General features: G+C 42.4%; 1 protein-coding gene across 7 annotated transcripts in view; it reads right to left on the minus strand.

The window, feature by feature from the left end:
- The window catches only part of kirrel3a (kirre like nephrin family adhesion molecule 3a), a 638,457-nt gene that overhangs the window by 121,797 nt on the left and 501,120 nt on the right, over nucleotides 1–15,540 (minus strand). The window lies entirely within an intron of this gene.

Genomic DNA, 15,540 nt, shown 5'->3' on the forward strand with positions numbered 1-15,540 from the left:
CTTGGAAACAGAACTGGCTCAACTGTAGAAGACACAGGGTGGTTGTGCAGGGTTGTTTTTCAGACTGGAGGCTTGTGACCAGCAGTGTACCACATTGATCGGTGCTGGGCTCATTGCTTTTTGTCATTTATATAAATGATTTGGATGTGAATATAGGAGTTAAGATTAGTAAGTTTGCAAAATTGGAGGTGTAGTGGACAGAGAAGAAGATTATCTCAGCAACAATGAGATCTTGATCAGATGGGCCAATGGGCTATGGAGTGGCAGATGGACTTTAATTTAGATAAATATAAGGTGCTGCATTTTGGAAAGGCAAGTTAGGGCAGGACTTATACACTTAATGGTAAGGTGCTGGGGAGAGTTGCTGAACAAAGAGACCTTGGAGTGCAGGTTCATAGTTCCAAAAAAAAAGTCACAGGTAGATAGGGTAGTGAAGAAGGCATTTGTTATGTGTGCCTTTATTGGTCAGTGATTGAGTGTAGGAGATGGGAGGTCATATTGTGGCTGTAGAGGACATTGGTTAGGTCACTATTGGAGTATGCAATTCTGGTATCCCTGCTACAGGAAGAATTTTGTAAAACTTGAGAGGGCTCAGAAAAGATTTATAAGGATGTTGTCACAGTCGGAGGATTTGAGTTACCGGGAGGAGCTGAATAGCCTGAAGATATTTTCCCTGGAGCATCGGAGGCTGAGGGGTGACCTTTTGGATGTTTATAAAATTATGAGGGGCATGGATAGGGTAAATAGACAAGGTCTTTTCCCTGGAGTGGCCAAAACAGGAGGGCATAGGTTTAAGGTGAGAGGAAAGAGATTTAAAAGAGTTATAAGGGGAAACTTTTTCATGCAGATGGTAATGCATGTATGGAATGAGCTGCCAGTGGAAGTAAGACCACAAGACATAGGAGCAGAAAGTAGGCCATTCAGCCCATCGAGTCTGCTCTGCCATTCAATCATGGCTGATAAGTTTGTGAACCCCATTTTCTCACTTTCTCCCTGTAATCCTTGATCCCCTTTACAATCAACAACCTATCTATCTCGGTCATAAGTATGCTCAAAGACATGGCCTCCACAGCCTTCTGAGGCTATGAATTCCATAGAGTCACCACTCTCTGGCTGAAGAACTTTCTCCTTATCTGTTCTAAAAGGTCTTCCATTTACTCTAAGGCTGTGCTTTCAGGTCCTAGTCCCTCCTACCAATGGAAACATCTTCCCAACATCCACTCAATCCAGGCCATTGAGTATTTTATAAGTTTCAATTATATCTCCCTTCATCCTTCCAAACTCTATCAAGTACAGACTCATAATCCTCAAATGTTCCTGATATGTTAGGCTGTTCATTCCTGGGACCATTTTTGTGAATCTCCTCTGAACACCGTCCAGGACCAGTACCTGTACATCCTTTCTGAGATATGGGGCCAAAAGCTACACACAGTACTCCAAATGTGGCCTGACCAGAGTCTTATACAGCCTCAGAGGTATATCCCTGCTTTTATACACAAGTCCTCTCAAAATAAATGCCATCATTGCATTTGCATTCCTAACTACTGGTGGAGTGTGGAGCCTGGCACAATTACAAGATTTAAAAGGCATCTGGATGGGTATATGAATAGGAAGGGTTTAGAGAGATATGGGCCAAGTGCTGAAAAATGGCACTCTATTTATTAGGATATCTGGTGGCATGGATGAATTAGACCAAAGGATCTGTTTCCATGCTGTATATCTCTATGATTGTAAATTAGCTGACACTTGTGAGTATAGTTAAAAATCATACAACACCAGGTTATAGTCCAACAGGTTTATATGCAAGTACTAGCTTTTGGAATGCTGTTCCTTCGTCAGGTAACTGTGGAGCAGGATCATAAGACACAGAATTTATAGCAAACGACTATAGTGTCATGCAACTGAAGTGAAATATTGAACAAAGCTAGACTGTTGTTAAGTCTTTCATCTTCTAGAATGGGTTGCAGGTTTTGGTTCATTAATATGTAAATCCCAGAACTTCTTTTAAGTGACATTCTCAAGATAGCTTAAAGTTTTATAAATAAAAATAACATCTCAGCTCAAACAATGCATTAAAGGTGTGAGGTTAGAGTCTGTCTGTATCCCAATCTTGAGTCAGACTGGTTCTATTTCCAAAGTAGAAAATGATCAAGTATTACTTGGATTGACTGTCGGCATTAACTGCCTGCAGATTGTATGTTTTTTGAGCAAAATAGAACGTATCTGCAAATGCAAATTCACCCCGTGGACTTGTATGTGTTTGTGCGTGCATGAAAGAGAGTGAGAGAGTGTGAGTCTGTGCATGTGAGTGTGTGTGCGTGAGAGAGAGTATGTGTGTGACCAAAACCTACAACCCATTCTAAAAGCAATCTAGGTTTTCTCAATATATAATTTCAGTTAAGCTTTTGCTGTAAATTTTGTGTCTTATGGTCCTGCCCCACAGCTAACTGATGAAGGAACAGTACTCCAAAAGCTTTACTTCCAAATAAAGCTGTTGGAGTATAACTTGGTGTTGTGTGATTTTTAATTTTGTCCCACCCAGTGCAACACCGGCACCTCCAAATCATGACTTGTGAGTATGTTCAGAGACTGACCACAATGGTATTTAAATGGTAATAATAAAATTTATGGCCTATGAAGCCAGGTCTCACTCCAGAATCTTGGCCAGTATTACCATCAGCTGGGATCATAAGAGGTAAGAGGGGAACATTTCAAAGGAGATGTAAAGGGCAGGGATTTTTCACAGAAAGTGGTGGATGCCTGGAATGTTCTCCCTGGGGTAGTGGTAAAGGCAAATATGATAGAGCGTTTAAGGGGCTTTGAGATAAACCCATGATTAATCAAGGAATTGAGGATATGGACCATGGGCAGGCATAAGGGATTAGTGTAACTTGGCATAATGTTTGATCCAACATCGTTGTCCAAAGGGCTTGTTCCTGTGCTGTACTGTTCAATGTTCTGTAACTACATGAAAAAGTTCACAATGCATGGAAACACTTGAGATGGTTTTTAAATTAGGACACATGATTTTGGTTAGTTAGGTTAGAGAAGATGCTGCAATTCAGGGGCTGTTGTAGGTGTGAAGCGTTGACGTTTGCATGAAAGTCTGGTTTCATGAGCAACTTAGTCAGACATCCAAGATGTGCCATAACTCTCCAATTTCAACCTTAAGGGCAATTAGCGATGGGCAATAAATGTTGGTCCAGCCAGAAATGCCCACATTCCATGAGTAAACAAGCCAAAGTAAAATTAAACTAAAGGTGCCCATTTCATTGCTAATGAGTTGGTCTGACAAAAATAATGTCTGACAAAGCTAGAAAGATCACAATGGAGCTTCAAGCATAGTTCTCAGATGATTCCATGCAGGCCATGGCTATAACTGTAAAATTTAGAAACAGACATTTTTGTTACTTTTAACAAGATGAGAGATGCCTTACATTATGGCATGTAATGGTCATAATTTGCTCACTCCGAGAGTGCCAGGACTGATGTGGCACTAGCCCATGAGAGAGATGATGAGAAGTGAGGATATAGAAGTGGAAACTCCACTCAAAGGAATCTCACTTCTCACCCAATGCCCGAAACGTAGATTCTCCTGCTCCTTAGATGCTGCCTAACCTGCTGCGCTTTTCCAGCAACACATTTTTCAGCTCTGATCTCCAGCATCTGCAGTCCTCACTTTCTCCCAATTTCCCAGTTAGGCAGGTGACATGCTAACTTGTACTCAACAGCTGAGCCTGCCCCTACCAAGATGCAATTGGAACAGTTCTTGGCAGTGTTTCACATTTGGTTATTCTAACTAAGAGAGATTGCCAAGTCACTGATGATAATAAGCTGGCTCAGGACTAATGGACTCTCTTCAGGGTATATCTTTCTTTTTGTTCCTAATTATTGAATTATTCAAAATGACTGTGTCATGAAATGAAAGCTTTTCACTGTGCTTTATTGTATTCTTTCTATAAAATACATGTGACAATAAAATCAAAATCACAATCTTCAAAAGGTTTGAATAATAGCTAGTTTATTATATATTAAGTCACAATACATAACTCGACAGAAGCATGACGAAGTGCTGAAGTCACGATACTGCTTTCTGAATTGGTTTTCCCTGTGATCTCTTATTATGTCTGAGTGAGAGATGTTACTCATGCTGGTCCAGACATTATCCCTAAATACCAACACACTACAGAGGGCACCCTTAAGACCTCTAAGGGCAGGAGTATCTCAGCAGTCGGGGCAAGGATCTAAGGAATTATTTTCGACATCTGCTGAATAAGATGCATCACACAGAAGTGATGGAAACAGAAGAGAAATGCTCAGTATAAAAACATATATATACACACATATAAATGTTTGTTGAATGAAATATTGCTTTGCTAAGTCTCCTTTTCTTATAGCAGATATATTAAAAAGTAAAATGCTTGATGACAAGGGAAATCTGAAATGGACAGAGAAAATGCTAGAAATACTCAGCAGGTCTTGCAGCATCTCTGGAGAAAGAAACTAAATTAACATTTGAGATTTATGACCCCAATTGCAAGTTGTCATTTAAAGGAAATAATCTGAAATGTTATGTTCTCTCCCACAAATGCAGTCAGACTTTGCTGAGCATTTCCAGCACTTCCTTTTTGGTACCTATATAAAATTTACTGTTAACTCCACTTACATGTCTTGTCTTCTATTGCATTCTGGAGGACTATCTCACCCTTTCATGATAGTAGTTCATACCTGCCAGGATTCACTGAACAGATCTAAAACAAATGGATGTGTGGTCGAAGGATTGTGGTTTTTAAATTGAAGTGGAGGAGGGAATAGTTGGTGGACAGGTAAGAACAGGCAGCACGATTTCATTTCTGATGTCCATCTCTATGAATCACCTAAAATTGAACTTTGGGGTTTTTCTAGCATCTTAGAGATCCAAATATGAAGTTAACCTGGCAATGGGGGTGGCTCGGAGCACACCACAGTTACTCCAGAGACCCCGGCTGGTGATTATAGATGAACAGGTTTGAACCTTTCTGGGAATCTGAAAAGCCATCTTCAACATCCCAATAATTTGCTCAATGACATGCCTGATGTTTTCTGGCTCTCACTTTGTGCCTCCTTTGTGGATATTCCACAATGGGATCATGAGCTACCTTTTAAGTGATTATCCCTCATCTCCAATGAGCCAACCGTTAAGTCTGCTTCCTGGAATGAAAAATTCTGGGATGTCAAATTGCTGGAGTATTCGTGACAGCTCACAGGGAAACTGCTGCAGACCTGCATGTGCATCTACTATGGTTTCACACCAGCTATACATTAATAGATTATTGATTTATAAAAGGTCCTGGTTGTTGTGGTTATGCTTGTGTTGTCACCTGTGTGCAGTTGATAGCAGTCTGTAGCCAGCCACTCAGGGAAATTTATATCTAATTCTCAGCTCCACATCCCAGGATTTGAATCCAGCGACAGTGAAGGAATGGATTTATATTTCCACCTCAGAATGGTATGTGGCTTGGATGGGCACATGCAAGTGGAAATGATCCCAATGTCTGCTGCCCTTGTCCATCTGGATTGTAAGAAAAGTTCAACAATGGTGTCTGAAGAGCTTTGGCAAATAACTGCATTACATCTCGCAGATGGTACAAACTGCTGCCACTGCATTGGTGAGAGAGAGATTAAATGTTTAAAGTGCTAGATGAAGCACTTCTGTTGTGGATGGCATTGAGCTTCTTGAACGGTGCTGGAGTTGCACTCTTCCAGGCAAATGGGGAGTACTTCATTACACTCGTAATTTTTGCCTTGTAGATGGTGGACAGGGTTTTGGGACTCAGGAGGTGAGTTACTTATTTCAGAATTCCTTGCCTCTGATCTGCAGTTATGCTGCTTCAGTACTTATCTGGCTGGTGCAGTTCATTTTTTGATCAATGGTAGTCTTCAGGATGCTGACAGTGGAGGATTCAGTGATGCTCATGCCATTGAATGTTAAGGGGCAATTGGTAAATTCTCTCTCTTTTTGGAGATGGTCAATGTCTTAGTTGGCGTAAATGTCACTTGTCAGTTATCAGCCCAACTTTGAATGTTGTCCAGCTTTTCTGCATATGATGTTGACTGTTTCAGTATTTGTGAAGCTGTGAATAGTACTTGGTACTTTGCAATAATCTCAATTCTGATCTTATGATGGAGAGAAGGTCATTGATAAAACAGCTGAAGATGGATGGGGCCCAGGACACAACCCCAAGGAACTCCTGCAGAGATGTCTTTGGATTGAGGTAACTGATGTCCAACAGTCACAGTCATCTTTCCAGGTATGACTCCAACCAGCAGAGAGTTTTTCCTTGATTCCCATTCAATTCAACTGTCTTCAGGCTTCTTTTCGAGAGTGACCTTGACGTCAAGGTCATCACTCATCTCAAGAGATTTCAGCTCATTCGTCCATGTTTGGACTATGACTGCAATAAATTCAGGATCCAAGTGGCCCTGGCAGAACCCAAACTGAGCATTAGTGAGCAGATATCACTGCTTAATTGCACTGTCAGCAATACCTTTGATCACTTTCTTCGCAATTGAGAGTAGACTGACTGGGTAGCAACCTGAATCTATCTCACTTAGCACAGTGGTGAAGTAGCACACTTAGTATTCTCCAAGATAATGGATGGTGGTCTCATTGTGAAGATGGGATTGTGCAATTATCACTTTGATCAGTACTGCCATGGACAGATGAGGGTGGGGTTTACTAGGTTTTTCCCTCTCCACCTGCTGTAGGTCTAATCTGGCAGTTATGCTCTTCAGGACTTTGGCAGCTCATCACAGAAGTCCCGGTTCAGGGGTGATCTGCTTTCTTGAGAAACTTGCATGTGGTGTCAGTATCACAAAGATGTTCTCTCCAGGTTGTGCATTCACAAACCAACACAAATAAAATGGATTCATGTACAAAACTCTCATATTTTCAATTATGTTCATGTTTTACTTGAGTTTGTGTTGCTGATCATGTTTGGAAGGGATGTGGATGTTGAATTCCAGCTTTTATACAGTGACAATCAAAGATGGCCAAATAGCTTGGAGTGTTGACTTTGGTAGGTAAATTTAAAGAAGCTTTGGTGGGTTCTTGCAGTGCATTGTACAGATGATACATACTACTGCCACTGTGCATCTGTAGTGGAGCAAGTGAATATCATATGTGGTGAATGTAGTGCCATTATATGGGTTGCTTTGTCCTGGATGATGTCAAGCTTCTTGAGTGTTGTTGGAGCTGCATCCATCGAGGCAATTGGGGAGCATTCCATCACACTCCTGAACTTGTGCCTTGTAGATGGTAAACAGGCTTTGAGGAGTCACATGGTGAGATTATTGTGGAAGAGGAAATGTGGAGTTTGTTTCAACTGTTCAGCTGTGCAGTGTGTGTACATTCAGTTACTAAATGGAGTTGTGATTTGGAGTGCTAATTTTTCTGTGTGAGGACTGAAGTGTTGTGATAATACTCAGGGAAAGGAGTCTAGTTCCTGTACATAATTGACAGGCTGAATGAAATTGTTGGAATGGGTTTTCCCTTCATTAATATAGCTTTATAAATTACTTAAATACCTCATAGAGAATACAAAAATATTGAACTTCAGTCTGTTGCTATTGTTTGGTAGTCTGTCTACTTTCATCCATCGTTAAGTACTCCATCAGGGATTGAACGCGTCTCAGAGGCAAAGACCGATGAATATTCATGTTGCGTATTGAGTGATCCTAGCACTGTTGTGAAAATATTCTCAATGTGAGAATTCCCACAGTGCCAGATTGGCCATAGACTCTGCTCTTATCTGATGGTCGGCTGCTAGAGTATGCTGCAGTTAGAGCTGCTCTTTTTCATCATGAGCCTGAGGCTAGGAATTTTATAATTCTCTGGACACAGCTAGAGCAGATGCTGGAAAGTAGCCATTAGATCAGGTCAGTGAGATGTTTATTCATGAGGAAGAGAAATTTTGCACCCACATCATTTAAAAAAAAATTGGTTTTTGATGCAATAGAATGCAGTACTGCTCTTTTCAGACACACAGGCCTGGATTTTAAACTCACTACACCCACCGCACACCTCCTGCCCCTCCCACATCTCACCTTCTTCCTCCTCACACTGATCCACATGTGATCTTAGAGACTCAGATTATCAAATTCCAATCTTCTCCCCTCCACACATGTACACAAGCTGGGGTTGGGGGGGGCGGTGTTTAGTTAGAGGAGTAAACTACTAAAGATTGAGGTCCTGCCTTCAAGTCATTATCTCTCTGGCACTGTAATATTCTAAGGTGCTCAGTTCAGCTTCATACTCCGAGGTGCCTGAGCTCCCGCCTTGATGGTTTCAAACAGCACCTGATACAGGAGTTTGAGAATCACTCTTCCCTTCATCCTTCGTCTTTCTTAATGACCCTTGTGTGAGTGATAAGCAGAAGTCTGCAAATACTTATTCCAACACCCCAATCCTTTCCCAGTTTGTTATCTCATTGCCCTGGAATTGTACCCAGTGACAGTGAAAGAAAAGCAATATAGTTCCAATTGTCTTGAGGGGAATTTGTTGGTGATGACGATTTACTCTTATGTCTGCTGCTCTTTCCTTCTAAATGGTAGAGGCCATGAGTTGGAAGGTTGGGTTGAAGGAGGCCTGGAGAAAGTGAGGACTGCAGATGCTGGAGATCAAAGTTGAAACTTTATTGCTGGAACAGCACAGCAGGTCAGGCAGCATCCAGGGAACAGGAGATTCGACGTTTCGGGCACAGGCCCTTCTTCAGGAATGGGAAGGTGCTACAGTGCACCCTCTCACTTCCTGTAAAAATCAGCTTTCTGGTGTCACCATTTGTTCAGATACAGACAGTCTAAATTCAAAGCAACACTTTCATTACTCTTTCTCAAACATTGCACCTTTGTTACAGCTTTATAACAGTGCCCACTATCACTTTACATTTCTTTTTCTATTTAACCATAATCTTTCTCTTGAGATTTCTGCCTAATGTCACCTCTGACCCATAACACCATGGGTACGGCAAAGAGACAGGTTCACCCTCTAGAACTACGATCAAACCCTATGCTGTTGATACCATTCTGATTCACACCAGCCGTCTAACCAACTGGCCCCCATTGATCCCGGGTTGCTGTGGCAGCACATACCTTTACTCCATGTTGTAGCTTGAGGTTATATGGATAATAATTGTAGGAGTTCCAATTTCTTTTCATCACTTTCATTATTACTTCCCGACCGGGTGGAGTGGGTGTGGTGGCTGTAGTGGGTTTAAAATCCAGACCTGTGTGTCTGAAAAGATCAGTACTGCATTCTTTGGCATTGGAAACCAAAATAAAATCATTTAAAAATGATATGATGGAAGATTTCTCTTCCTCATAAATAATCATCCCGCTGACTTGATCTCGTTGAATGGTTACTTTCCAGCACCTGCTCCGAGTACAGAGGATTATACAATTCCAAGCTTCAGGCTCATGATGAAAAAGAGCAGCTCGAACAGCAGAAGACCACTGGTGCGTGTTTGGAGGAATTTTAAGTTGATACCCAATGGTCTGCTTTAACACTACAGGGACTCGAGAAGGGGTCACTGAGCTTAAAACACTAACTCTGTTTTCTCTCTACAGATGCTGGCAGACCTGCTGAGTTTCTTCAACGCTCTGTTTTTGTTTCAATTATGCAAATGAATCAAATCTGATAGCCAGAACAGGTTAGCTCTATTGAATGTTGTTTAGAGAAGCTCTATCACTTTAATATGAGCTATATTTACAACATTCCTAAAGGTGCCTCTAGTACAATCCTGGATTCTTTGCAAGGAAGTGGTTTTCACACAGTATTTAAATTTTTCAGCTGCCAGATGGTTCTCCAACTCTCATCCCCAGTGGTCCTATTTGACATCTGTTTTCCATTAATATTAAACAGTTACTCAGAAGATAGATTTCCCCCTCTGATCACATCGAGACTCAATGCAGCACAAGCTAATAATGTGCCAGGGGCCCAGCGGGCTGCTCAGCCTCTGTGTAACTCCACTCAGCATAATTATTGCATAAGAATTTTGTTGTGGTACAGAGGTATGGAAATAAGTATTCAACTCCTGCCAAGTTACTGGAACATAGCAGCAACTTCAGAACAGTGGGTGGAACTCCACAACACACTTCAGAAGAAAGGCTGCTGCCATTTCTGAATTTACTTTAATCCACTATAGGTTAGGGACAAAAACACTTTCAATATCATTATGCATTTAACTGTGCCTTTCACTCATTAGAATATCCAATGGCATTGTGGAAGAATTTTATTAACCAACATTTGACAACAAGCCATGGAAAGAGATAATAATAAAGGGTTCACTAATATCTTTTAGGGAAGGAAACTACCGTCCTCACTTGATAAAAACAAAAAGAACTGTGGATGCTGTGAATCAGAAACAAAATCAGAAATTGCTGGAAAAGCTCAGCAGTTTTGGCAGCATCTGTGGAGAGAAATCAAAGTTAATGTTTTGGGTCGAGTGACCCTTCCTCAGAACCCTTCCGCTCTGAGGATGGGTCACTGGACCCAAAACATTATGTCTGATTTCTCTCCACACATGCTGTCAGTCCCATTGAACTTTCCCAGCAATTTTGTTTTTTCTGCATCCTTACCTGGTCTGACCTACTCATGACTCCAGACCCACAGCAATGTAGTTGACTCTTAATTGCTCTCTGGGCAAATTAGGGATGGACAATAAATGCTGGCCTATCCAGTGATGCCCTCATCCTGGGAATGAATGAATAAAAAATATATGGGTGAACAGAACTTAGGCGTGGGCTGTAGGGTTTTGGAGAAATTTTATTTAGAAGAGAAAACATGGTGAGAGATCAGCCAGGATGGCACTGAAATAGCAAAAATGGAAATCGCTGGAGAAACTCAGCAGGTCTGGCAGCAGTTGTGCAGAGAAAGAAGAGTTAAAGCTTTGTGGGCGGCACGGTGGCACAGTGGTTAGCACTGCTGCCTCACAGCGCCTGAGACCCGGGTTCATTTCCCGCCTCAGGCGACTGACTGTGTGGAGTTTGCACGTTCTCCCCGTGTCTGCGTGGGTTTCCTCCGGGTGCTCCGGTTTCCTCCCACAATCCAAAAGATGTGCAGGGTCAGGTGAATTGGCCATGCTAAACTGCCCGTAGTGTTAGGTAAGAGGTAAATGTAGGGGTATGGGTGGGTTTCGCTTCGGCGGGTCGGTGTGGACTTGTTGGGCCGAAGGGCCTGTTTCCACACTGTAATGTAATATGTAATATAATAATATAATGACCCATCTTCAGAACTGAAGCATTGCAATAATCACGTCTATAAGTGACAAAGGAATGGATGAGAATTAATGGATGAGGATATTAATAGTTCCACTAACAACCAACTTAAGATAATCAGCTTGTGACATAGTGCATTTACACTTGCTCGAAGAAACGAGCATTTCAACACAGCGACCTGCTTTCTACAAAGGGAATATACTTAGCATTTGTACCTTTTTTGAATAACCCTGGAGCCTGAGAAGCTTATTGTTGCCCATTGCATTCTGTATGGCATTGCCTTAATCAATTGGAGTTGATTTGCTAACAAAGGGCAGCATGGTGGCTCAGTGGTTAGCACTGCTGCCTCCGAGCGCCAGAGACTCAAGTTTGATTCCACTCTCGGGTAACTGTCTATGGAGTTTGAACATTCTCCCTGTGTCTGCATGGGTTTCTTCTGGTTGCTCCGGTTTCCCACAGTCCAAAATGTGCAGGCTTAGGTGGATTGGCCATGTTAAATGTAGGGATAGGATAGTGTAAGGGGCTGGGTGTAGGCTGTTTGAAGGGTTGATGTGCCGAATGGCCTCTTTCCACACTGTAGGGATTCTATGAAATCCTGTAAAATAAACTGCTGTTATTGTTTGAAATTTGGTGTACTTGTGTTTATCCTGACAAAAGCAACATATCTCTTCAGCAATGTTAGAGATAATTTTAAGTAATAGGTTGTCTCTTATTACAAACTCTCACTATTTCAGCCTCAATTGCAGAAGCTGTATTTCTTCTTGGATCAGCTACAGTCTCGTTATCTTTGCTTTCATGTCCCGCATGGGCTTTTTCAAATGATAAGCATTCCATCATTTTCTGAAGCACTGGTCCATTGTAAGTTCCTGAGCAAAACAATCAGGGTGAAGACATGATAAAAGCCCCATTTCAGGCCATCAGCATCCATCTTTAAGCTCGGACTCATCATTAACATTGAGGGAGTGCTGCACTATCAGAGGCACCTTCTTGCAGAAGAGACATTGTACGAGCCGCTTTCTGGCTGTTCAAGTGGTCTTAAAAGATTGCAAGGCAGTTTCTTCAAAAAGAGCAGGGGTGTTATCCCAGCTTTCTGTCCTTCGAACAATAAGAAAAAGATTCATAGACACTCAGAACAGAAGTACGCCATTTGGCCGTTTGAACCTGATCTTGCCATTCAGTATGATCATGGCTAGTCCTCTATCTCAATGCCTTTTTTTTGATTGGACCACCTTTTATCTTTTATTTTTGTGCCAAATAGGACATGAGTAATTGTTTAAATCATTCATTAGTAATTTCTTTCACGTTCATCATGGCAACTTGCGATACTTAAATTGGTCATTTCACAACAAGAGCCAGGCAATGTGGTTTCAGGTATTCTGAGGATCAAGAATATACATGGTCTATTCTCCTTGAATTCAATTGTTATCCTTGAATTACTGCAGTTCATGTACTAATGATGCTGAAAATATCTTTCAAGATCCTGACATTGTAGTGATGAAGGACTAGCTGTAAATGTCCAAGCCAGGTTGGTGTGAGACTTGGAGCAGACTTTGAGACATTAACAGTACTGCTTTTATTCCTCATTGTGGTTGAGATTGGAGTGAATGAAGATGCTTTTGAAATAACCTCAGTGAATTTGTCAAGATATTACAAACTGTAATTACTGCATACCACTGGTGGAGAGGGTATATAGTGACTAGTGGTATATAGAGGATATATAGCATGAGGGGCCATTAAGTAAACTGCCCTGTCCTGAATTGTGCCAAGTTTCTTGAGTCTTCTTTGCTACTTCACTTGTCTCACCAAATTACTTTACTACCATGCACCATCACAATTGAGTGCTTCAAAAGTGGAAGCAGGTAAGGGGGAAATCAAAGGGCCTACTTGTGTCCCTAAACAGTAAAGGTCTCAGGAGGCCATTCATCATCGAGTATCCAGTCTTCACCTTTGCTCTCACTGCCACATTGTCAATGTGGTTGGACCAGTAAAGCTTTTGGTTTATTTTTTTACGATGTTGATAATGGAAACCTCAGACCAGTCCAAGATTTGCAAACAAATTCTGTTTTCAGTTTGGAGTATTTCTTCCATGTTCAGCTTATCTGCTCTTCTGGGACTACCATGTATAAATCTGCCATGGATGAGAACCGTCCTAACAATGGGCAATCCAGCTTGAATATGTTCTATAATTGCTGGCTTAGAATGTTTAGCTGGCTCAGGGCCATGTTGGTTTTCAAATCATACCCAAGCTTCCCTCAGCAGGGAATTGAAATTGCGGCCCAATTGCCTCAGTTTTTTTTCTCTATTTGCTGCAGTTACCACGTCCCAAATGAATGAGCCACTTCTCCCTCCTCACTGGCAAAGTCCAAATTTATTCATCTTTCGTTTTCCTGTGCACCTTGACATGCATCACTTATAGTCCAACAAAATTCTTGAGGGAGTTGAGCCTGACAAATTTTCATGCACTGATGTTGAACTGAAGGCTGTTTCTTTTGTTTTCTAATTGACACATCTCCCAAAGGGCAAGACCCATTGGGAAAATTCCAGAAACCTATTACATGGATGTAAATTTTGGAGCAGCTGGAATACCTGTTAGGATTGGAGGGCAAAAAGCAGATGGGCAGTCTCAGCTCTTGTGTTCTGATGATTGGAGAGTGACACTGCTGATTACTGAGCTCAGGAAGGCACAATGGCCAGGGTCACAGACTGAGCACATTACCATAAATCTTAAAATTCAGGTCAAAAGTCAGATCACATAATCACTTGTAAAGTCTTAACTATGAATATAGATAGTATAATTAGCAAAACAGCTTGTGCAGGCTGTGCTGAGTTTACACGTGAGGGAACTGGACAAACATCAATTGAGAATCTCCTGCGATTCGAAGATCCTCTGGCTTTGGGAGCATCCCTTGATTCCAACACAATTGGTGTCAGATTTCTGACTGCCTTTGATGACCTTTTGATACACCATCTAAGTAGAGAGGAAGGGCAGGTAGGAGTGTCAATCCCAGTGCCTGGGCTCTGAATGACACTAGTCCTTCCTGGAGATTTGCTGATACAGGATGGAAATTGCTAGGGCACGTTAAGATGGAGGCATTGCCTGAATGGAGATAGAATAGAATCATAGAATCCTTATAGTGTGGAAACAGGCCCTTCGGCCCAACAAGTCCACACCGACCCACCACCCGGACCCATTCTCCTACCCTATTACTCAACATTTACCTCTGACTAATGCACCTAACCTACATATCCCTGAACATTACAGGGCAATTTAGCATGACCAATTCACCTAATCTGCACATCTTTGGATTGTGGGAGGAAACCGGAGCACCGGAAGGAAACCCGCGCAGACACTGGGAGAATGTACAAACTTCAGACAACCGGTCGCCTGAGGCTGGAATTGAACCCGTGTCCCTGGCGCTGTGAGGCAGCAGTGCTAAGCAATGAGCCACCATATTAATGCCCGTTCCCCACGTCACAAGGCTGTCTCCAGCAACTGGCAATTTTCAATTTAAATAGGTTCACCTGTCAGTCATTGGAATGAGGAGAAAGTGAGGACTGCAGATGCTGGAGATCAGAGCTGAAAATGTGTTGCTGGAAAAGCGCAGCAGGTCAGGCAGCATCCAAGGAGCAGGAGAATCGATGTTTCGGGCATAAGCCCTTCTTCAGGAATGAGGAAGGTGTGTCCAGCAGGCTAAGATAAAAGGTAGGGAGGAGGGACTTGGGGGAAGGGCGTTGGAAATGCGATAGGTGGAAGGAGGTCAAGGTGAGGGTGATAGGCCGGAGTGGGGTGGGGGCGGAGAGGTCAGGAAGAAGATTGCAGGTTAGGAAGGCGGTGCTGAGTTCGAGGGATTTGACTGAGACAAGGTGAGGGGAGGGGAAATGAGGAAACTGGAGAAATCTGAGTTCATCCCTTGTGGTTGGAGGGTTCCCAGGCGCAAGATGAGGCGCTCCTCTTCCAACCGTCGTGTTACCATGGTCTGGTGGTGGAGGCGTCCAAGGACCTGCATGTCCTTGGTGGAGTGGGAGGGGGAGTTGAAGTGTTGAGCTACGGGGTGGTTGGGTTGGTTGGTCCGGGTGTCCCAGAGGTGTTCTCTGAAACGTTTCACAAGTAGGCTGCCAACCTCACTAATCTACCTCCAAGTGGGTGTGTATTTGCCACTAATTAGCTGTCCACCCTTCTCCATGCAATAGTTCCAGTTTCTGGACAGATCGCTTGTACACAGCATCAAGGAGCGACAACGAAGCAAGTTTCCAATTTTGTTCCCAATCCTTCCTTGACACCCATCT

This window comes from Chiloscyllium plagiosum, unplaced genomic scaffold (assembly GCF_037043375.1).
Source record: "Chiloscyllium plagiosum isolate Xiang-an unplaced genomic scaffold, Cpla_swu_hap1 HiC_scaffold_29, whole genome shotgun sequence".
In the NCBI taxonomy this organism is placed as follows: Eukaryota; Metazoa; Chordata; class Chondrichthyes; order Orectolobiformes; family Hemiscylliidae; genus Chiloscyllium; species Chiloscyllium plagiosum.